The following is a 25,624-nucleotide window of genomic DNA, read 5'->3' on the forward strand; positions in this document are numbered from 1 at the left end:
CTTTTTAGTCCTATTAATTTTTAAGGGACGTGAATTTATCCAAGTTGTTTAAATTATTTAGCTCATTTTTGAGTTCTTCAGTATCTCCACTGGTTTAATCTTCATTTTAGACTATAGTGCCCACACGCCACTTTCTAGAATTTTTCTTTTGTTGTGTGGACTGAGTGCGATATTATTTCCTTCGATGGCATAAATTTCATGCTATACGGTTCTAAATAAATTCATTGTCCGATATTCCTCTTTGTTACCAAATAAACTCTAATTTGTTTAATTCCTTAGATTTTTATTTTCTTTATTATCCACGCTGAATTTTTGATCAACAAATTCTTCCGGAACATTACCACAGCATTCGTCTTTCATTTTCATGATAGTCACTTGTATAAAGATCGATTATTTAGCTCATTTTTTAGTTCTTCGATATCGAAATTGTATACTGGATCTTGTAATTTAGCCAAGACTGACTCCAATCCTCAGACCGTAATACAAAAAATGGCGGCCGAAGTAGCCGGATTGCTCGTATTTGCTAACACGAAAATATCACGTACATATTATATAAACGGCGGTAGATTAACATGATAAATGTAACATCATAGGGAAATCACTTTTACACGCATGAAAACGCTTCGCCAACAAGAATCACATATATTCTACTAGAAAAGTGACCAACAAGCTGATTATTTAGAAATTTCAATTCGTCAAATAACGCTTTTTCTTAGATTTAACTTCGCTGGATAGATGAACATACATGATAAAGGTGTTAAAATGATACTTCTAACATCATTTTGAATGTTTCATAATAAATTAAGTTACTAAATTCTTCGATTTATTCGCTCTCATGAGAGCTGTGAAACACAATTTGTTGCCTTAGTTTTGAAGTGGTGAACAATTTCTTAAAATCAGCACCGAACGAATAGGAAGTACACCCGAAATAATAATGCTATTGGATTTACGTCCCACTAACTGCATTTGTTACGGTTTTCGGAGACGTAAAATTGCCGAAACTTAGTCCTGCAGTAGTTCTATTTCATTCCAGTAAATCTACCGACACGAGGCTGACGTATTTGAGCACCTTCATTCAAATATCACCGGGCTGAGCGAGGATCGAACCTGCCAACTTGGGGTCAGAAGGCCAGCACCTTAACCGTCTGAGTCACTCAGCCCAAGTACATCCGAAATGATGATTATGTTAACCCAATGAACGGCTCTGCTAATGTTAACATAATGTTGACATATGGCATAACAGCACTCCACACAATGATAGTAACCTTAGTAATGAAACGTTCAGACACTAAAAATATAATAGTTTTTTACCCATTAAAGGACATGAGTGCAAAAGCTTCAGTTCGGCGCAGTCTGCTTGATAACAGATAATCACAGCATGAATTGGAAGGTGATGGTAGTGTAAAACCCTACGTTACAAACCCAGCTAATCCCTCTAAGTCACTGTTTCTTCTGTGTAACAGTATACAGACTGCTCCAACCGTCACACTTATAAGTTTTGTTATACTCGAAGATTCAGCCAAACATTTCCGCAGGCAAAGCATAGATTATTGTAAAATTAACTTGCATCTAAATCACTCGACACTTCGAAGCACATAGACACTGACGGAATAACACAATATCAATTATATTCTATCTACATGAATATTTTTAGAGGAACACGAATAGTTTGGAAGTAGAGAAATGGATTCTTTAACCTCAGACTTATTCTCAAAATGATGTATGCACGCTATAGTTTTGTCATGGACTTCAAAATAATCACGATGTATATTCCTAATCCATTCCTATCTTAATGTTCTATTCCGTAGGAAATTTAAGAATAGTTGTATGAGAGGCATTGCAGTAGCTAGACTAAAACCTGGTCCACCTAGTGCATTCATGTTCTTTAATGTGTAAAAACACGATCAAAACAACCATGTTCTAACATTACTGCGTATAATTACAGACCGTACGTGTCCACTGACTCATATAAATACACTTGCACACTTATATTCTACAAAGAAACTAACATTTATCGTCAACTGTCATAAAATTACACAGACTACATACGATAACAACAAACCAAAACAAACCCAATTTTCCAACAATTCCGTCTTCTCGATTCGCCATCTTCGAACGATCGAGAGTAACATTAAGGTCTGAGGATTCATATACATGCACCAGTGCATTGTTGTGAAATACATAAATTAAGAGCAGCGTACAATTAAAGCTGTTCGGATTTGGTGGTTTGGAACGAAGTTGTGTCTGGAATAGAAAATCCGTGAACAGTAAATTGCGTTATTACGTGTCCTAGTACACATCCAGGCTTTTTCCTGAACGGTTTCCTTGTATAGTGTACGCTCAAGTGTAGTGTAGTGCTGCATAGGTAGCGTATTACTATCTTTTACCTCTTCGTGTAGTGTGTGTGATATGGCAGAACATAGTGGGGGTGACGAATCGTCTGATCCATGACAGCTACAGGTTGAAAGGGAAATAGAACTCCGTATGGAAGATGATAACTCACTGCTTAATTCCGCTCAATTACCCAATTCTTCTTCTCAAAATATGGAAGAATCTAATGATCCACCCCACTCTGATTCTATTCCGCCTGTTGTAACCGAAACGTATCCTAATAATCATTATGGACCATATATTGTATATGTGGAATCTATCAATCCACAGAATATCAGTCATTTGCACCCGATGGCTTTGGGGCGCAAATTTCATGAAAATAATTTATGTACGAATTCCATTACCCGCAAAGGACGTAATCGACTTCAGATTTAATTTTCATATGCAGTGCAAGCCAATGCTTTCTTAACTAATCCTCTTCTCACTACTCTCCAAGTTAAGCATTCATACCCAGTTCCAATATTATGCGTGTGGGTATCATCCGTGATGTTGAAAAATCACTTACTTAAGCTGAGATTCTTTAAAACTTAAAATCCACGATCCCAGTTAAATCTGTTAAACGCCTTAACCGCCGAGTCACGCAACAAGGTAGTACAGAATATCTACCCACGGGCTCTGTTAAAGTAGTCTCGTGGTCAGGCACTACCTCAACATGTTTCCCTATACAGTGTTTATATTGATGTTGAACCGTTTATCTTTGTTCCTATTCTTTGCCGCAACAATGGTCATAGAGACAAGAATTGTAGGGCAAATACTACCGGATGTGGTCGCTGTTCCCTTTCCCATTCTACTGAAGATAGTCTAGAAACTTTCTTTAAATGTGTTCACTGTCAAGGACCCCATCTGACTGGTTCTGCCTCCTGTCCAGAACAACAACACCAGCTCCAAATTAAGAAAATAATGAGCACTGAAAATATCTCCTTTAATGACACCTTGTCTAAGCTTCATCCCCCAAATTATTCTCCTGATCGGCATCAGCAACAATTTCCCCCTCTACCTCAGGTTACATCTCCTATGCCTGACGAACAACCAAAAAACGCAAATTCGCCCAAATTATTACTCATCAACCTCGGCCTGTACCTGTACCAGTATATGACCGAGAAGGATATCTAAATCTCATACGTACTCCTCCGATACCAGTTACCCAACCCCTTTCATTGCCATCCACTTCAGCCGCCCCATCTGTACCCCCTGCTTTCGGAGCTCGTCGTGTATCCGGAAGTGTGCCACACCCACCGTTTGTAGACAATTTCCAACGTCAACGTTTACATCTACGACATGATACTACCAATAAACTAGCATAATTGATCCAACTTCTGGGAGATAATCATCAAGTATCTCATGCTCTTCACATGTTAAAATATAGTGTATACTCTGTGTTTTCTTTTTATGATCAGTCTCACGCAATGGAACGCCGGGAACATCCTAACTAAACAACATGAACTAAAAGTACTTATCCAACAAACACACCCTCAGATTGTAGCTTTACAAGAAACATTGTTTTAGCCGAGCCATTCTTTTTCTGTCCCAGGTTATAATATTGAACGATATGATGGTCGAGTATTTGGTGGTGTGGCACTCCTCGTTCAAAATAATATGTCATATCAACCATTACACATAACTACTCAACTTCCTTCCACCTTCAGTATCGGCATACTTTATCGTGATATATACATTATCAATATCTATTGCCCCCCGAATATTTACCTTTCAGAAGACAATGGTCGAACTATTTCGCTCAATTTGATCATGCCTCAAAGATTCTCATCCTCGGAGATATAAATTGTCACCATACAGTGTGGGGTAGTGATTCCTGACTCGTCAAATGGTACCCATCTATTAGATGCGTCATATCAACATAATCTCATAATACTCAACGATGGCTCTCCTACAAGATTGACTCCCCCAACGAGGTGGATATTACTCTATGTCGTAGTTCTATGGCACCACTCACAACCTCTCATACTTTGGTGGATACCTTTACAGGCGATCACTTTCCTATCATTATTACGTACGGCCTCAGTAGACCCAACCCGTCTCTGTTTGACAGCAGACATATTCCTACTGTACGATCGCTTAAGAACTTTAACGCGAACACCTTCAGCCACTTTATCGTGACTCAATTTTCTCTTATGCCTTCTCATATGCTAACATATGACTCACTCCTGCAGATCGTCTTTCGCTACATCAATATCTATCACCCTTTTAAAGTCGTTCAAACTGCTCGATCACGACAACCTTGTCGTCTACGTTGGTGGGATGACGAGTGCCACAACATTATACAAAAACGTAAAAGATTATTTCGTATTTATCGAAAAAACTTACCGCCTCACAACTATTTCTCTTTAAAACATCATATTGCTTATTCTCGCCGAGTTTTTAAAGCCAAGCGCCGAAAAGCGTGGAGGAACTTTATTTCATCACTTACAACATCCAGACCGGTTACGCAGCTCTGGAATGCTGTTCGAACACTGACTCGTGTTTCTTAACATGCCACAAGTGCGATAATCCCGACTGATGTGCTTGAGCAATTTCTTCATTCTCTCCGGACTATGTCGTCCCTGCCAGTACCTTTTCACAAGCCGATTCCACTCGTTATTCTTCCGTTTTATTACAACCTATTACACTATACGAATTTGAAGCAGTTATCCCTACATCCTCTCAGTCAGCACCTGGCCCTGATTACATTACCTACAGTATGCTGCACTTGTTGCCTCACGCAGCTACATAAGTCATTCTTAAATACTATAATGCCATATTATCTACACTAAAAGTGCCCTGTCAACGGAATGACTTCTGTCTTATGCCAATCCTTAAACCAAATAAGATAGCCTCTGATTTTCACAGTTACCGTGAGATTGTTCTCAGTTCGTGTATGATGAAAACATTTCTTAAAATACTACTCCAGAGATTTATTTGGGTACTCGAATATTATAACTTGGTCCTAAAAAGTCAATATGCGTTTCTTAAGGGCCGTAGATCTCACGATGCTATAAACACCTTTGTAATCGACCTAATATTGGCCAAGGCACGTCGCCACAGTACCAGAGCTACGTTTCTTGATATTCAAGGCGCCTATGACTCTATTACGTTACATATGTTGTATGGGATTGTCTTTCTGCTAAGAACATCCCACCTGGTTTTATTTGCCTTTTACAGCAATTATTTACATACCGTAATCTTATAATCAAATCGTCTCAACATATATTTCTAGTCGGCAGATGTCAAATGGTTTACCCCAGGGGGACATTTTCAGCTGAATACTTTTTGCTCTTTATATGAGCGATTTTGACAGGTTAGTAACACGCTCCGCCCGCATAATAGCGTACGCTGACGATATCGTTCTTTACCTGTCTCACATCAACATAGATACATGCCGCGAGCGAATGTCGCAACTTAGGAGTGAGGCTACCTCGTGGTTGGATTCCCATGGCCTTTAGTTTGCAATATCCAAATGCTCAACGATGATCTTCACCCATCGCCGTAAATATGACCGGAACCCTCTTCTATTTGATAATCCCTATCTGTAACCATTATAAATACCTTGGACTACATTTAGGCCATAAACTAACCTGGACTCACCATATTAAACATTTACGTAACAAAGCTACTTCTTATATAAATGTCCTCCAAACTGTTACACGCAGAATTTGGGGAGCGGACCCGACCACCGCTCTTTCTTTATATAAGGCCACTCTCCGTTCTTGTATGGACTATGGTGCCCATGTCCTAGATATGGCTTCTAATACTACTTTAGCACATATAAATACGTTACAATTCAGTGCTCTCCGCATTTGTCTCGGTGCTCTTCACACAAAACCTACTAACGCATTACTTGTAGAAGTTGGCGATCCCCCTCTAAAAATACGTCGACTTATGTTAACAACAAAATACCTCTTCAAGAAATTTGCTATCTTCACTACTCCCCCCATACCAAAATTACAACTATTGTTCGAACAATATGCTCTCCCGTCACCGTCTTCAAAAAATGCCGGCACTATATCATGCATGTAGTTATTTACTAGGATATCGAGATTCTCTTTTGCGTATGCCTGCACTGCCGTATTACTCTTTTCCTTATGAATGTTTCATTCATCGTCCCTACTGCTTCTGACTATTGCCACGATACAAATCAGAACTGCACACAGGCCGGAATTACGTGTCTCCCCTTTTACAAGTACTGTCGATATATACACAGATGGCTCTAAGTCAGTGTCTGGTGTTGGAGCGGTCTTTTTTTGCTGTTCAACCTCAGTTAGCCCAACAATTTAGATTACCTAATCACTTCTCCATCTATTCTGCTGAACTTTTTACCTGGTCAAAATGTTTTTCTGGAGCTAGTGTGAAATCTTTTTGTAGGGCGTGTAATTCTTGGTCATTAGCAGATAGGCCATTTCGGGAAAAGAGAACCGAGGGGAAATAGAAATGCGAAGTTAAAAATCTCCTACCAGGAGCCTGTTTCACTAACGAACTTTGCAACTTTTCACTTTGCACTTTGCACTTTTCAGTTCACATTTTGTTCCACCATCACTTTTCAGATTTAGCTTGCAAAGTGAACAGTGAAAAGTTAGAAATCTTTTCACTTTTCAAGCCTGTTATGTTCCTCCATGCAAAGTGCAAAGAAACGAAGTGAAAGTTTTCATAAATCTTGCAAAGAGATGATTCCCTTTTCATCTGTTAATTAACAAGCATGTACACTAGTTTCTCGACGTAGAACTTGGTTTAGTGATAAAAACACGTTACGACGTGAGCTTTTGTTAGCATCAAGTGAGGACAGCGATGAAGAATCCAATAAGGGAACGTACAAAGACGAAATTAATTTTCATAACCTCACTTCGACGGACTTTCGCGAGTGATTTCGTATTACCCAACACAGGCTGACTATATCCTATATTCTTGAAATGATCGGTCATTTATTAAAACATGCAACAAAAAGAAGTCAATTCCTTTCCGAAAAAGAACAAGTCCTTACATGCTTACATTGGTTAGTAAATTCTGCCCAGCTGCACGGTGTAGCAGCAATGCATGGGCCATCAAAATCAATTATTTGCAGAACTGTTACCAAAGTCGTAGATATTATAGTAAATGTAATATTTCCTAACAGTACGTTGGCCTGATAATTCGCAAATTATAGCGACGGGATTTCTAATGAAGTGTGAATTTGCTTCTGTGTGTGGATGTGTTGACGGTACTCTCGTTAACATTGATGTGTGTCATCATTTGAGAGGTTATCTTTAAAGTTGTCAAAAAGGATGTCACGTTTCTCCCTGACAACTTCCAACACAGCCAGCTTCTTTTAATACTAACCTTTCTTTCCCATGATAAAAACTTAAACGGTACCACAATTATACCATCAAGTTCGCCGCGAAAAATAAAGCATAAAATCATAGAGTATTGGACCTATACAGTTTGCTCGTGGAATAAACTCGATCGGATCACTCATTCACTTTGCGAAGAAATTGAATACAACCTAGATCATGGTGGAACAGAAAGACTTTGCACTTTGCAAGAAGTGAAAAGTGCAAAGTTCGTTCGTGGGACAGGCCCCAGATCCCTCTGTAGATCGTTAGCAGATAGGCCACGTCGGAAAAAGGGAAGCGAGGGGAAATAGAAATGCGAGGTAAAAATCTGCTAGTGTCCAACATCCTCGGTATTTATGTAGTAAACAGAGAATCGGTATAACCGTAGTATAGTTCAATATTATCGCCATATTTCGTTTTCATCACCTTATAATCAAAATCGTACATAAGTGTTTTTGAAATATCCAAGATGTTCACTCCTACATAAATCGGCTTGTCGAAGTTAATTTTCGTCTTGTTCATATGGACTGCTACTGAATTTTCATTGAATACTGTTCTCTTTTTGAAACTTGGTTTTACTACCAACTTTTCAAATTTTTCTCCATTAGTAATTTATTGTTCATTAACTTTTTGAAATATGAAAATAATTAGTTGCCTTTGTTCTCATTTCGGTATAGAAATCAATATATTTTTTGCCTCTGACTAGTCGAATTTTATAGCTCGGTAAATCTTTTTGGGTTTCGTACCAAGAGCGATATTCTGTTTCAGGTTTCCGTAAGGGAGCACATATCTTTCTTTTTATATAATGTTATAGGAATTTTGATTCTTTAGTACCTGGTACAAATGTATGTTCTGGAGCTAGTAGGGAATCCTTATGCAGATCGTGTGATTCTTTGGATATTCTAGGTAAGCTTCTATAATGAGTCCACCTTTAGAATCGTCAGGTAAGTTAATTATATATTTTTATCATTTTTATTTTCATTTACCTATTCAAATTTTCCAGCAGGTAACAAGTGAGACATAGCCCATCCATTTCATAAAAGACGTGGAAGTATTCAAGTTGTTTAAATTATTTACCATAGCTCATTTTTGAGTTTTTCGATATCGGGATTGAATACTGGATCTCGCTCCATTTATATAGATAAAACTTGCATCTTCATTTTGAAAAATCCCAATTTTCATATTGGAAAACGATATAGCCGTAGAAGGTCACACTCCCACCATATCTGTAGATACGTTAAATGATTACTTTTCTCAACCTAAAGTAGGAGCAGTTCCATTACCGGCTAATCCCACAAACTCACATGCCGTTCCGAGCGCGACCAGTTCTCTTCCCACACCGTTAGCGCAAACGATGTTAAACGTTTGCTGTACTATATCACTTCCGATACGACAGGTAATGACGGTATCTCGATAAAATTAATTAAAAACATCATCGGGGCTGTACTGGCAATACTGACTCTCATATTCAACTACTGCCTGACCAATGGAGTATTCCCTAATGTTTGGAAAGACGCACTAATAAGGCCAATCCCGTAAAACGCTACCTTAGATTCTCCATCAGATTACCGCCTTGTGTCCATCCTACCACCCCTCGCAAAAGCACTCGAACGTCTGATTCATGCACAAATCACTGGATACCTGACCCAGAATTCCCTACTTGACCCTTTTCAATCCCGCTTTAAAAAAGACATAACACCGCGAGAGCATTACTGCGGGTTAGGGACGATATCAAACATGCAAAATGACCAACGATGTGTGACTGTAGAAACACTACTAGACTAGTGATGGGCAACGCTCTCGCTCGAGACTCTCGAGATTTCCGTCACAGATCTCGAGACCGATCTTCCTATAATGCAAGCTGTGCGACGTACTAGTAACGACGACTGTAAACTCGATAGTATATCTTTGGCAGTTATTGCGTGAAATAACGTTCTCATATGAAAACGTGTGAACAAATACATTTTCTTAAAAGCCTGGGGAAGTACTGAATGTTCAACTATGAACCCCTTAATACCATTAACGAAAGTGAAAACCCAATGTCAGTATCTTAAACTGTTCACGGCATATTTGGGGTGGATATCTTAGCGGAACAACCCTTAATAATTTGTGAATAACTGTAGATAGGATGTACACCTAAATGGATACCAGAGGCATGCATTAAGGGGACCCTGTAGGTAACGAATGTCCCATTTAATTCAATGCTAAAGGTGAACTTATTTAGGTACACCCTGTAGACAATATAACCACTACATTAACTTTTAAAAACATTATGGATGTACGGAAGCTCATGTTAAACAATGTCATGCATATTTAGTACATTTGCACTAATGAGGTCTGAGAAATAAAATAAATAATTAGTTGATGCATTTCTTTTCAAAAATCAAAATTTTCAATGCTCTTCGCACAATTATTTAAACTCCTACACAACATATTGACCTAAATTTGCATCACATTCATTATTTGGGTATTGAAAGTGAGTCCAGTAAGTTTCGTGGTTATAGCTCTCGTACTTTTCAAGAAATATGTACATAAAATTGAAAAAATCACTTTTCTTGTAATTTCAATTTAAAATGTTTCCAGTGAAAATTCTGTATTGTCATAATTAGAACAATCATGCCCCATAATCTGGATCATCTGCATCACTGGCTTCCTCCCTCTTCCTTTTAGTGTTCTTCTGATGCTTTCTGGCAACTTGCCAAGTAACGTTGGTTCGTTTTACAGTCTTGATCACAGTCTGGTGGTCTATATCATTGAGGGTGATTGTATGTTGACGCCTGGTTCAATACCTAACAGCTTTAAGACTTTCTTCTTGCCAGATACTCCTTCATTGAATCACAATACTGCATCATACAAATCAAATTTCATTGTTTCAAATCCCACATAGACAGGTTTTGGTAACCTTGTCCATATTACAGAATTGAAACATTCATTTGGATTCTGTGTGGCACCATGCAAGCATTATGTTAGGAGATCCGGCTCGCTCAGTTCTCTTTAAATTGGCTTAATTGCCTCCATTGCTGGACCAGGTAAGGGATGTTAGTGGTCATAGGTGCCTCCTTCCTTTTAATTTTATCGGGACCTTGCACCATGTGTATGTAGTTCAACTTTTTCTTGGAAGTACTTGGTTTGTCTTGGAGGTTAGGTTCACATTTGTACTTACTGTTTCTTATTTCAATAATAGTTCCTTTAGACTCTCTACGCTGACTTATGTTAATTTAGCTTTGGGGAGAACTTCTTTATCCTAGGTATTGTAAGACCTATATTTTTAACACAATTCAACACATGCACACAAATTACGAACAAGCTGATAACCGACATGTATTCCCGCGCAAACTCTCTATCCAGAGAATAAACAAGGGAATTGCACATACAGTACTGCCAATACACATGTTTAAATGCTACCTTTGTGAGAAATATTCACCTGTGACACTGCTTTACAGAGATCTTGTCCTTTAGTTTCGGCATGTATAAAAGGGGCGTGGCATCCATTGGACACTATGGCACAAAGTAATTTATATTAAAAAAACTAACTAACAAGCTAAGATGTATTAAAAAAAGTGTGCGTAAATAAACTAAACAATAAAATAAATATCCCAAATTTGACCCCTTTAGGCTACAAGGTCCTCTTATTCGAACTTGAGATGGGGAAATGTGCTTTGCTACATATGCAACCCCCATTACACATGCGTGGAACGTGTAATCGAAAATGCCCGACTTTGCTCCAATTCTTTCAGCAGGAGTGATGGGCAACGCTCTCGAGACCGATTCTCGTGTGCTGCGAGCTGTGCGACGCGACATTCCAGTAACTACGAGTGTAAGCTTGATATTTATCAACAACGGTTCTCATATGGAAACGTATGTGACGATAAATTTTGTCCAAAAGCCTATGAAAGCACTGCATTTTGAACTATGAGCTCCTTAATACCATTAACGAAAGTGAAGGCAGAATGCCAGTGTCTTAAACTGTTCACGAGTTATTTAAGGTGGACTTCTTAGCTGAATAACCGGTATAATTGGTTAATAATTGTTATTAGAATGTAAACCTACCAGGATGCCTCACAATCGTCGGCAGGGTAGCTTCTTGTGATTCAGACCGGGCCGGAGGTGTTCTGTAACTATTCCTCTTAATTTACATTATGTGTTTTAAGTGTCGGATCATCCTAGAAGTATTTCCGCCCACTATTTTACTTCTTTTGAATAAACAACACAGCGGGCTGTGCTATGTGACATCTCTTCAATATAATCGACAACTAAGACTTACGTTGCATTTCAGACATCGTCTACAAGTTGTTGCGTACAACTAGACACAATTACACATTGCACTGTCAAATACCGAAGTGCCTAATTATGATTAACAAATGCATCGAAAATGGGAAATATCCCGGTGGCAGTGGTCACTTACAGTAGTGTAATAATAACCGGCATACTGATGTGGGCCAGTTTTCCTTCGTAAACAGGACCATAAGGGATTGGAATAAATTACCTGCAACAGCCTTTGATAGATACTCTTCCGGTAATTAAATCGTTTAAGATGATGATTATTGCTAGTGTAAAGTGAAAAGTAAAAGCTGTAAACGACGGACACTGAATTTGTGATTTTCTGCTGGATTGAGAATGTTAAACTAGTAGTAATTCTTCTAATATTTTCTCTCCATGGAATTGCTTGTTGTACTCTTGTTGTTGTAGTTGTTGTGCAGTTATGTTTTAACTTTAATGTCACTTGTAGTTTTAAGCTAGTAGTAAGTTCAACCTATAATATTGTAAGCAATAGTATTAAGTAATGTAAATACTTCAGTTGTGTGTGAATTTGTGAATAATGATGCTAGATTTAGAAAGTTAAACTAGTAGTATTTCTTGTCATATTTTCTTTCCTTGTTGTTGTCGTTATTGTTGTAGAGGATGATGGTTTAACTTCACTTTATTATCACTTGTAATGTTAAGCTAGAAGAAAGCTCAACCTATAGTAATGTAAGCCATAGTGTTAAGTAATGCAAATACTGAATTTGTGTATGATGCTGGATATAGAATGTTAAATTAGTAGTACTTCTTGTATTATTCCCTTTTCATGGAATTGCTTGTGTACTCCTGTTGTTGTTGGGTTATTATACTAACTTTACGTATGACGCGCATATTCTATAACATTGTAAAGAATCATTTCCTTCGTCACCAAAATATCGGTAAACACATGCAGTGGTCATAATATGATATTGAATGTGGGGTCTGATAACGATGTACACGTACCTGTCGAAAGAATTGGAGCAATCCAAAGCATTTTAGATTACATATTTCACTCATGCGTAATGCAGCAGGGCACATCTTGCCTTGTCTCGAGTTCGAACAATGCACGCCTCTAGTATACACGTCCTGCCCATTCGTGTATTTACCGCTGCATACAATGCCAGACTGCGTATCCTGTAGAATTATGTTATACTGCGTCAAAATAGACCTTGCTAGAAATGAGAAAAATGAACGCCCTAGTCGCTTGTTGACACGTATTTACGGAATGGAGAAGGTGCGTGGTTGGCTGTTCGCATACTCGGCGAAAACAACATTCAGCTCCGTTTACCTGTAGGCCTACGACACGCTGCTCGCCACACAATGCGGGGACAACGCTGTCGAGATATCTCGAAATTTCTCGCGAGAAATTGTCTCTGTGCTAGTCTCGAGAAATCTTGAGATCTCGTCTCAGACTGCCATTCACTAGTCGACAGGGTAGCATCTTGTGATGCAGACCGCGCCGGAGGTGTTCTGTGACAATTCGTCTTCATTGGTATTATGCGTTTGTAAATCCCCGATCATCCCAGAAGTATTTCTGTCGACGTATTTTACTTCTTTTGAACAAGCAACACAGCGGACTGTGATATGTGACATCTCTTCAAAATAACCGACATCCACGACTTACGTTGCGTTTCGGACATCATCTTCAAGTTGTCGCTTACAACTAGTACAATTTCACATTGCACCGTCATATATCGAAGTGCCTAATTATGACGGGCATACTCTATAACATTGTAAGAAATTATTTCCTTCGTCACTAAAATATCGGTAAACACAGGCAGTGGTCATATGTTATTGAATGTGGGGTATGGTAACGCTGTACACCTACCAGTAGAAAGAACTGGAGCAAACTGAAGCATTTTAGATTACACATTCCACCCATGCTTAATGGTGGTGTACATACAACAAGGCGCATCTTAACTCGTCTCGAGTTCGAATAATGCACGCCTCTAGTATCCAGGTACGTGTACCTACAATAGCCGTCAGGTTTTGTACTTAAACCACTCATTCGTCTACCTACCAGTGCATACAATGCCAGGATGTGCATCCTTTATAATTATGTTATACCGCGTCAAAATAGACCTCGGTAGAAATGAACGCACTAGTCACTTGTTGACACGAATTTACGAAATGGAGAAGGCCCGTGGTTGGCTATTCGCATACTCGGCATAAACAACATTCAGTTCCGACTACCTGTAGGCCTACGACACGCTTCTCGCCTAACAATGTGGGGGCAACGCTCTCGAGATCTCTCGAAATTTCTCGCGAGAAATATTGCCTGCGCTAGTCTCGAGAAATCTTGAGACTTAGTCTCAGACTGCCCATCACTATACTAGACCTAAGCAGCGCCTTTGACACAGTTAGCCCTTGGTTACTACTGCTAAAATTCCGTAGTCTCAACTTTAATGAGACATCGCATACATTTTTAACTCCTACCTTACTGACCGTCGGCAACGAGTATCAGTGGGAACAATGTACTCATGATGGCGTAACAAGTCAATAGGTGTCCCCGCAGGGGTGGTTTTGGGGCCACTTTTATTTGTTGTTGGTGTGAACGACATAGGGGCTGCATTGAAATATAGCAAGTACCATATCTATGCAGATGATCTTCAGATTTATTATCACTCATATCCACAAGACATAGATGTAACCATTGACAGAGTAAATTTTGACTTACGATGACTGAATGACTATGCCAAAAATAACAGCTTTTTAATAAATCCTAACAAAACTCAGACTGTAAACAGTAAATATGTTGGAAGATAGTCCGCCTAGTCAATACTATTCATTTATTTACCTTTCACCTTAACATCTAGTACATGTTTCGAGAATATTATGCATTCTCTTCCTCAGCTAGTGGATTAAAATTCAGTATACAATAAGACCTGACTAAAATACGGGGGCCCCATTAAAATTCAAAACAATGATTATGACAATGTGACACTTAGAAATTTTGAATAGTACAAACATAGAATTAAAATCCCATTTTGTCAAGTACAAATTAAAAACACAATATAGTGATGTCTAATTAAATACAACGTCTTGTGATGATATGAATTCACAGTGTCCTTGAAGTTGCCTTGCGTAGTTTAAAAATGTTGAGTTAAGAATGAATGAATTGCATTAAAACTTGAAGTTCTGCTGATATCCACCGTTAATGGGTGTTAAAATGATGTCTATTTAAATTAAAATATTGGACACAGCGTCGTATAATGATGTGAATTTACGGTGTCCTAGGAATTATAATACTATCTTGTGTAGTTCAGTTGGATTTGTACAAGAATAAATGAAGTTGCGTTAAAACTTGGAGTCCTGCCATTATCTTTGGTTGATAGATGTATTATGCAGCCAGGTTGAAAATAGGTTAAAATGGTCTATAAAAAGGAAATGAAATAAAAATTAACAAAAGGCTCCGCCATGAACAAATGAGAATACAACGGGGTAAAAATATTAAACCTTACCAGTGTAATGATGTAAATATTACGTGTGGCATGCATGTGTTAGATAGATGTTGAGGCACCTGATGTTGTATGGCAACTGGTTACGGAATTACATTGGGTTGCGTGATGGATGGAAGGAGGGGTGGAAGGAACATCCCCTGATATTAGTCATACTTCCCCCTTACACGCTTGACATCATTTGGCCTCTTACTAGGGTATTGGGTTACCAATTTAAACAACTGATTGTCTTCTGCAATGTGTTCATTTAGGCTGTTCTCATTATCAAATTTTTGCAATTTGTATATTTCTAATTTCTCTAGGGCATTCATTTGTTTGGCTTTGCTTAATGAATGTAATAAAGTCATATCACGTTCAATATTTGTGAAATGATGGTTGCTTTCATGCATGTGTTCACACATTGCAGAGTATCTAGAATGTTTTCGTGCATTAACATGCTCTTTATACCGTACCACCACACTTCTACCTGACTGTCCGACATATTTTTTTTCCGCAATCTTGGCACGACAGTTTGTATACTCCTGATTTACTGAACCTACTGTTGGTGTTTACGCTATTCGATTTGAACAATAAATTATTATTATTATTGTCTGTCCTAAAGGATACATGGATATTGTGTTTTCTAAATAGTTTAGCCAAACTGTATGATTGATTATTAATGTAGCGAATTTCTTTTTTTCTTCCTTATTTACAAGTAGGGTGTTAGGTCTATTCACGACCTTACTCTTTATCCTATTGACATAGCTTTTGGGGTAACCGTTTCTTTTGGCAATATCTTGTATAATGTTTATCTCTTTATTAAAATCATTTCTGTTTAATGGTATTCTTACTGCTCTATTGATGAAGCTGTAAAATGCCGCTTTCTTATGTTCTCCTGGGTGGTTCGAGTCTTTCCTAATAACAACATCTGTGTGTGTAGGTTTACTACTATTTAGAAAACACAATATCCATGTATCCTTTAGGACAGTGGGGTAGAACAACAAGAAAGAGAGACTTACGTATCTATGCTTAAGATTTTAGGAGTGCTACAAGAAGAATTATGTGCTCTGAAACTTGAAAATGAAAGCTTAAAGGACAGAATAAAGAAACTGGAAGATAAAGAAGACAGTGGAGAAGAAAGATCGCCGTGGACGGAAGTGACGCGTAGCCATTTTAGGCCTAATGTTAAACATACGGGAGAAACTACGTACAACTTAAAACCGGGAATAAACTCTTTGCAGTGCCAAAATAGATTTCAGTCATTGCAATAAGTTCCAGAAGAAGACACATCAAGTTTTCCGAATAATTTTAAATCCAGTGGAGGTAACCAATAGAAGAAGAAAACCAACCGGAAGTCAAGATCGCCAAAAATTCATCTCTACGCAGACAGTCAAGGGCGGGGTATGGCAGAAGGCATCAAGGATGAGCTGCAGAATCCAGAGACTGAGGTTTTAGGACTAATAAAACCAGGTGCCAAAACTGAAGACGTTCTTTCAAGTTGTGATCCAGTGTTAGAGAAGGACAACTATGTGGTGATTGTGAGTGGTACAAATGACATTGAAGCAAATGAAGGTGAGGAACTAATTACGACCCTCAGAGGTAAGATTTCCAAACTACCTGACTCAAAAGTAATTGTAGTTAATGTGCCACCCAGGTGTGACCTAATAGAGGACTCGTCTGTGAACAAAGCTGTACATGATGTAAATATAAAAATTAAGAGATTAAGTAAGAGTTTTAGAAATGTCTATATGGTAGATACTTTAGGTCTTGGCAGGCAAATGTTCACTAGGCATGGGTTACATCTGAATGGTAATGGAAAAGCAACTCTCTGTAGACAAATTGCTACAATTATCAACAGAAATTTGCAAACTAATATGCACTTAAGAAAACCCATACCACTAAATTGGCATATACAGGGAAACTTGCCAGAATACCCAGATCCTTAAATCAAGATCTATGTACAAAGATCTGGGTTCCAGGGACGTTCTCATCTCATGAGTCAAATGTTACCCAATTGCAACAGTCAAGTTGTAGGGAGGAAGGAGTTCTGAGATTGCTCTTGGTAAACTGTCAGGGTGCAGTAAATAAGCAATTAAAATTCAGTACATTTATGGAATCTTATGAGACTGATGTGGTGATAGGAGTAGAATCATGGTTGAGAGAAGGGGTGGGTAATAGAGAAGTATTTCCAGAAGGGTATACAGTCTATCGTAGAGACCAAGGAGATAAAAAGGGAGGGCGTGTTTATTCTGGTGAAGGAAACTTATTGTTCACATGAATGGTTTACCGAGGAAAGGGATGAAATATTAAGGATAAAATTAGTTTGTGATAATATGAAGGAGGTGGGAAGTAAAGGAACATATAGACCTGGAAGAGAGGAAATATTTTAGAAAATAATAGATTATACCCATAAGAACAACAATAACGATATGGTAATAATTGGGGGAGATCTAAACTTGCCTGAAGTTGAATGGAATGGAGCTGCAAGTGAAGCCCATGAACAGAGACTGGCAAATAAGTTAATTTGGGAGGGAGGATTTACACAAGTAGTACAAGAACCTACTCGTCTCAATAACTTGCTAGATGTATTCTTGGTTAAACCATGGGAAATTGTTGATAAAACGGAGGTAATTGAAGGAATAGGTGACCATAAGGCTGTAATAATGGATGTAGGATTCGTACCGAAAATGCTTAATAAGAGGGCCACACAAGACAAATTATACAGAAAAACTAAAGTTGATGAATTTGGGACTTACTTTAAATCACAATCCAGTTGTTGGATAAGTGAAGGGAGTAATGTGGATACACTTGGGCTAAATTTAAAGGAATCATTTGGAAAGGAGAGAAGAGATTTGTACCCGTTAAGAAGGGTAAAATGATCTCAGACCCTGTTTATTATACAAGGGAAGTAAGAAAATTATAAAGAAAATGTAGAATAGTAAACAGGAAAATCAAAGAGGGTAGGGAGAGTAGAGAAACTAGAAAACAGCTAATGAGGGAAATGAATAGAGTGAAAAAGGAAGCAAAAGGGAAATATATGAATGGCATACTTCAAGAGGGTAATGACCACAAAGGTAAATGGAAAAGCTGTATTCATATATTAGGAATAAAAAAGGAAAAGGAATCCAAATTCCTACAATGGTGGGAGAAGGGGTTGAACATTATTTAACAGATACTGAGAAAGCAAATCTATTTAGTTGGGAATTCAGAGGTTCAGTAGAAGATTGTCAGGAGTTGGAAACGGTAACAGAAGATAGAGAGGGAGAAACCCATAGGGAAACAAGAAGCTTCTCATTCACAAATGAAGATATTTTCAGAGAAATCCAACTGCTTCAGCAAGAGAAAAGCAGCAGGAAGTGATCAAATTACTGGGGAGGTATTAAAGACAACGGGGTGGTACATAGTGCCTTGTTTAAAATTTCTCTTTGACTATGTCATAAATAATAGTGTCATATCAAAAGAATTTAAGGAATATATAATAATACCAATTTATAAAGGAAAGGGTGATAAAAGGAAACCAGAGAACTACAGACCAATCAGCCTGACCAGTATAGTTCGTAAAATACTGGAGAGTTTAATAGCAAAGTACATCAGAGGGATATGTGATGATAAAAATTGGTTCATGAGGAGCCAGTATGGATTTAGAAATAAATTTTCTTGTGAGGCACAACTGGTGGGATTTCAGCAGGACATATCAGATCAGTTGAATTCAGGAAGCCAGTTAGATTGCATAGCCATAGATCTTTCCACAGCCTTTGATAGAGTGGAACATGGAATATTATTAAAGAAATTGGAGGGAATAGGATTGGACGTAAGGGCTATACGTTGGATAAGAACATTTCTAAATTGAAGGGTGCAGAAAGTCAAAGTAGGAAATAATATATCGCAGGAAGAGAAAGTTTGGAAGGGAATCGCACAGGGTAGTATAATCGGTCCGTTACTTTTTTTAATATACACAAATGATTTAGGGAACAATATAAGATCAAAAATAAGAAAGTATGCAGATGATATAATTGTTTATAGGGAAATAAATAACATTGAGGATTGTTCAGAATTACAAAAGGACCTTTAAAGTATCCAACAATGGGTTGAAGAAAATAATATGGTTAATGGAGGCAAATCAACTGTTACAACATTTACAAACAGGAGCTTTAAAACTGAATTTGAATATACTTTGGATGATGTAGTTATCCCAAAAGATGGCAAGTGCAAATACTTAGGTGTGGGTTTTGAAATTGATTTGCTTTGGAAGCGTCATGTTGATGACATTGTTACATGTCATAATGAGGCTACTTAAAGGATGCAACAAAGAATTAAAAGAAAAAGTTACTTAAGTATGGTTCGTCCATTATTGGAATATGCAAACAGTGTTTGGGATCCTCACCAAGAATACCTAATAAAAGAAATAGATGGTGTGAAGAGGAAAGCAGCAAGATTTGTAACAGGGGATTTCAGGAGAAACAGTAGTGTATCACAAATGTTAGAGGAACTTGGGTTAGAAGGAATTTTAGCAGAAGTGATTGGGGTAAATTTTAATTCATTGGGAAGGGCGTGAAGGAGTGGAACAGTTTACCAGGGGTAGTGTTTGATCCTTTTCCAAAATCTGTACAGATATTCAAGAAGAGAATAAACAGCAACAGGGAAAATAAATGAAATGTTAGAGGGCATTCGACCAGTGCAGGTTATTGTAAATAAAAAATGTGTGTGAAAAAAATAATTCCATCCCCTGGTCCATGGAGTTTGGACAGCCAAAGTAGGGGACTGCCTGTAGGGGTGAAGTACAGTGGGGAATTCGAGGGCCCTGGGACCGCTACGGTAGCTATGAAGGCCCTTCAGGAACTCTGAAAAGTGGGGGCAAAAGGGGGCTCTGGTTAAGACGCAACAGGTCGTTATGCTACTTAGGATCCAAAATGGGTAAAAAAAGGTAAATAAGTGCAATGTAAATTTTAATAATCTTATACCAGTTGCGTAGTATTATTTGAAGTAATTCCACGTACTGTATATGAGATGACTATGTTTGTAAGTATAGGAGATATTATAAGTAGAATTTTGTAAACAATATAAATTTTTTAAAGATGATTGTTTGTTTAATAGAAATAAATTGTTAGCATAAATTGTATATTATTGCATTCTAGAAAAATTTTCTTCTTCTCTTGTTAATTTAAAATTTAGTGTTTGACAATAATGTATTTAGTGTATCATTTGCCACCGAGGTAGACACCTCATTTGCAAATAAAGAGATTTTGATTTTGATTTTGATTTGATTTGAACTGGGGTACATGATTACACCGAGTATGTCGATGTAGGGGAAGCCAAAGACTCAGCGACTCCTGCCTTTTGCACGTTTAACAATGCTGAAACCACTGATCTACCTACACCTGCATTGCCCTCTGTAGAAATGGATGTGTCTAATGTCGTCGCCTTCGGGGTGGTTAGATACAAGTCGAACTTCGGACCCTTAAGCAGATCCACGTCCGCACACCTAAGCAAGTATCTTATAGCGTTCTTCACTGTCACTATATGGAATGATACATCTAACGAAGTAAGGCTTTGCATGTGCAGTGTGAAACTCTTCAAGCGATACAACGGAAGTAGTTCTATACTCTCCTTGACGTTTTCTCACCTTTCCTGCCAAGGCCCTACACCGCTGGCTGCGCAGTAGCGTATGACTGGGGAAGAGCTGTTCATGCGCGTACCGCCATGTTGCGGGCACTCCACAGCTGACCGAGGAGACCGTAGTATGGAATTCATGCATTAACTTACATTACGCACGAATGAAAACTCCTGACGACAGGTTATTTTTATTCCTGTGATACAGGATAACACGGTACGAACAGATGTTCAACAGATACATCCAAAGTAAAATGTTAAAAAGGCGCCGCATTAGAAAGAAGAAGATCTGTACGGAAATTCCCGTCAGTTCGCAAACCAAATCTCTGCTCTACTTATTTTAAATCAAAAGCCTCGCAGAAGTTATACAGAGCAATAATCCTGAGGTCTGAATAATACCAGTGGGCCGTGAAGTGTGAAAGTCTGTGTGTTCCTTCACATTAATCTCCTGTAAGCGTCTAATACTGTTGCATTCCAAGCATCAGGGAACTCAGGTCCTAATTCATTAATAATAAATGGCACAGCTTACACCGATTAACGCGAATTCACGCAATATATATACCGTACAAGAATCAAGACGTTAATAACACGAAAATGATACTTATGCATTCAAATTGAACACATTTGCATTATTATTGAACTAATATCCACAAATAATTTGGATAGCTAGCCTATAAGTAACAGGCGTAATAAAACAACATTTAGAAAATTGGATAAGAAGACTTCAAAATACACTATTAATGAGAGTATATACATGCCTAAGTAGATAAACAAATGTCTTAAATTTAGAGAACACTCCAGAAACAGAAAAACATTGTATACCCATACATTAAATTAATAATCTTCAAAAAAGAATATATAGCTAACATTAGGCCTACTATAATGTTTATGTTTGTACATGCTGCTACTCTACCTCATAATTCTCAATGTCTCTAACAATGAAAAGAATACCTAGCTTAGTTTTAGTTTTCTCTGAGTTAAATATATTTTTAGTAGTTACTTAGGTTTAAGAGAGGAAAAATATATCATTTAAGATGCAAAATTCCTTCTCATACTATTCTCATCTTAAATACCAATATTAGGCCTATTGATTTTATATACCGAGCTCGATAGCTGCAGTCGCTTAAGTGCGGCCAGTGTCCAGTATTCGGGAGATAGTGGGTTCGAACCCCACTGTCGGCAGCCCTGAAGATGGTTTTCCGTGGTTTCCAATTTTCACACCAGGCAAATGCTGGGGCTGTGTCTTATTTAAGGCCACCGCCGCTTCTTTCCCAGTCCTAGCCCTTTCCTGTCCCATCGCCGCAATAAGACCTCTCTGTGTCGATGCGACGTGAAGCCAATAGCAAAAAAACTGATTTTATAAACTCGAACTGAAAGATTTTCTGAGCACAAATTAAAATTGAAAATGTATTCTAACTTTTCTATTACAGGAGCATTATGATTCATATAAGGAAGACGATAAAAGAGCTTGAATATCAAGCATAGATGAATATAACAGTTAAACAGTTTGGTTAGTGTTTTCTAGTGCAAAGTAGGGGTCAGCCTAGTCAAACTTCTCTGGAACAGCATACTTAACAATTCTTTTATTATAAACACGGATAATGGTATTAATAAATCATTTTTCTGATAATTGTTAATAATTTGAAACCATATTTTGACCTAAAATAGATGGCTTTATCAATCATATTTTCCAGATTCTAGGCCCGTGTTTATCGAAATTTTAATACGGGTACACAGTCTGTAAGAACAAAATGTGCGCTTTTTTTCAGAATAGAAGTTTAGTTCTTAAGAACTGTCCCTAATGAAATTAAAAACGCCAAGAAGAAGTAGCAGCCTAAACATTGAGAATGCCATGTCCATACATCCCTGAATCCACCACTCTATAGTCCATTCTCGATTATGGGAATTTTATAACGTTTCAATTTCTACACACTTGTGAAAAGAAATACCAGATCCTTTCTGATAGCGATTTGCACCATTGAAAGCTGCACAAGAGGTCACCATCGTGAATAGTTCTCCACTTCGCACTTAGACGTACGGCTTAACGTAGGCCTACTCTCCTTTATCGCCGATCAATGTAAGCTTGTACTTATCACTAAAATAGTTGCCAGTACTATAAATTATCACGTAACACAACCACAGATCCGCTAACCGATAGGAATCACTATGAAAAACACACAAGGAACTGTAAACATCACCACGTGCTAACCAGGCATTCGAAATTGAAGTGCTCGCAACATGGCGATGCGCGAAGATATTCAATTCTCCGCATAGCACCAGCGTGCTCTGTGAGTCTAGATAAGTAGACATTGCAAACATTGCAGGAAGACGTTGATCAGGTGCTTCTCCTCGTCGTTTGACTCCGAACAAGTAGTAAGACCTTTCTTTGTCTTCAAAATAGTATGGCCCTCTAACAGATTCTCGAACAAGTATCCTCCGTTCGCCCTTTGAAGCTTACGTGCTATCGCTTTGAACATCTCCGTCATACAGGTTGCTAATGGTATTAACACTGGCCGTGCTGTTGTCGTGAGTTACTTCCCCTTCAGTTTTTTCGAGGGTTCTGAACATCCCTTGAAATTTAGTTTGCGCTTCATTTGAATGTTCGGAATAGCTTCTTGGGTGCAAGGAATCGTATCGGATGAATCTTCTAGGCACTGAATCTCTTCTTCAGTAGAGAACACTCCATCGTTCGACGCGTTGTCTAATAAGTCCTGGACGTTTTAGAATTGTTGAGCTAACGGTGATCGCGGTGGTGTTGTAAGTGACGTTACTTCGTCGGTTTTCTTCTGCGCTGACTCGTCTTTCTTCTCTGGAGTCTGCGTTGTTGATGGTGGGAAGAGAGACTTCAATATTGTGGCGGTAGTAGATGATTTTCTGAAAAAAGAAAATCATAAAAATGTATTATTATAATTCATTTACTTTTAATTTAAATATATATTTATATATTTCTTACATACATGTGCATCTACTTGATAAAAGAGAGGGTAGATTCGATCACATGCTGATATATATACCTAGTGGCTCTCGAACGCCGTACTCTCTACTTATAAATGCCCCCGCATGAACAAATGATGAATGGGATATCTACCAACTGATTTTCACAGGGGAACTACTGCCAGTGGGCATTTACGTCAGAATATGAAGAGATAAGAAACAGATTGTCGCTCGCAGCATGTTACTCAGCGCTTCCGTTCGAATGTACCCCTTGCATTAGTAAACATCGTTTTCAACCGCATAGTTCTAGGCTGGTGTATGATACAGTCGCACTATATTTGCTGCCTGCATATCGGCAATGACTAGTGCATACTGTGCCCTATAGTGCCTTGGTTCGCATCAGGCAAACGCCGAGATCGAACCAAGTGCATTATAGTGATCAATATGTCCACCAAAGTGGTGGTGCTCGGCACATAGCTTACCTTGCGATGCGTATCCACTTTCAGCAGCTCAGGAGTGCATGATTCAGGGGATCAGGGTGTAAACAAGGGCCTAATTAGATAAATAAAGAGGATACCAAAAAGTGCAAGGTAAAAATAGATCCTACAAAAATAAATAACAGAAAACTACGCTGCATTCAATGTTTTACAATAAGGGGTTTATTACAAGAAAAACAAACCTGATGAAATACAAATATAAGAGCTGTCCAAATATACATGGGATTAATAAAATATGGAGCCGTCGATCGTCAGAGCAACTTAGTGGTCGAGAAAACACACTCACGAAACCTCCTGACTGTAACAAGCATAAAAATAGGGTAAGTAATGGAGTATAAAACGGATATCTATACAAATACTGGTCTAACAGCATCATCCTTCTCCTCTCTATTCCATGCCACAGTACTCTGAACTCTCCACCTAACTAATATAAACAGACATTATACAGTGCTCTAACAGAGAATCGATCCCTAGGCCAGCTAAGAGCAAGGTATCTACCATAAACATAAAAATAATAGGAACTCTACTACATCGTCCTATGACTAACACGTAAAGGGCTAGGTGTATAAAATAACAAATACAAATGGAAATGCAATCACTACTAGTACCGTAACAAAAAGGTCGATGTCTCCCTAAACACTTGCCAGACAGCAGTCTGCTATTTACTGCCGCATTCCTGTGTCGTGACGTCACACACCTTCCTCCCTCGCTCAATCTCGGCACGTGACCGGAGTCGGCCATGCTTTATTTCTATAAATAGCTTACAGCTGACGACTGGGGAACCAACTGCAGGGTGAATCTTACTTTCACTGTCCCTCTCGGAGACTGGCCCACATATCGCACTCATAATCATGCATGGGCTACATGCAATCGTATCTATTTCATTATCAATACAGCATAATCTCGCTGCTGCCTCCCCTGTGCTTATCCATTACAGTACAAAGGCGCAATCCACTGCGCTATCATTACTTGGCCATTACCAGGCATATCAAACTCATATAACACATTATTTTTCTGCGCGAAGGCTTTCTTTACTTCAATTTGCACAGCCAGCTAATTACATAATGCTCATGTATCTCAAACATGATGACACGCACCTCCTGACACGTTAACCTGAGTAAGTTAAGGGATAAGTCACGATCTCCAATAAATCATATAAGACCTCAAATATATG

This window comes from Anabrus simplex, chromosome 1 (genome assembly GCF_040414725.1).
Source record: "Anabrus simplex isolate iqAnaSimp1 chromosome 1, ASM4041472v1, whole genome shotgun sequence".
NCBI classification, from domain to species: Eukaryota; Metazoa; Arthropoda; class Insecta; order Orthoptera; family Tettigoniidae; genus Anabrus; species Anabrus simplex.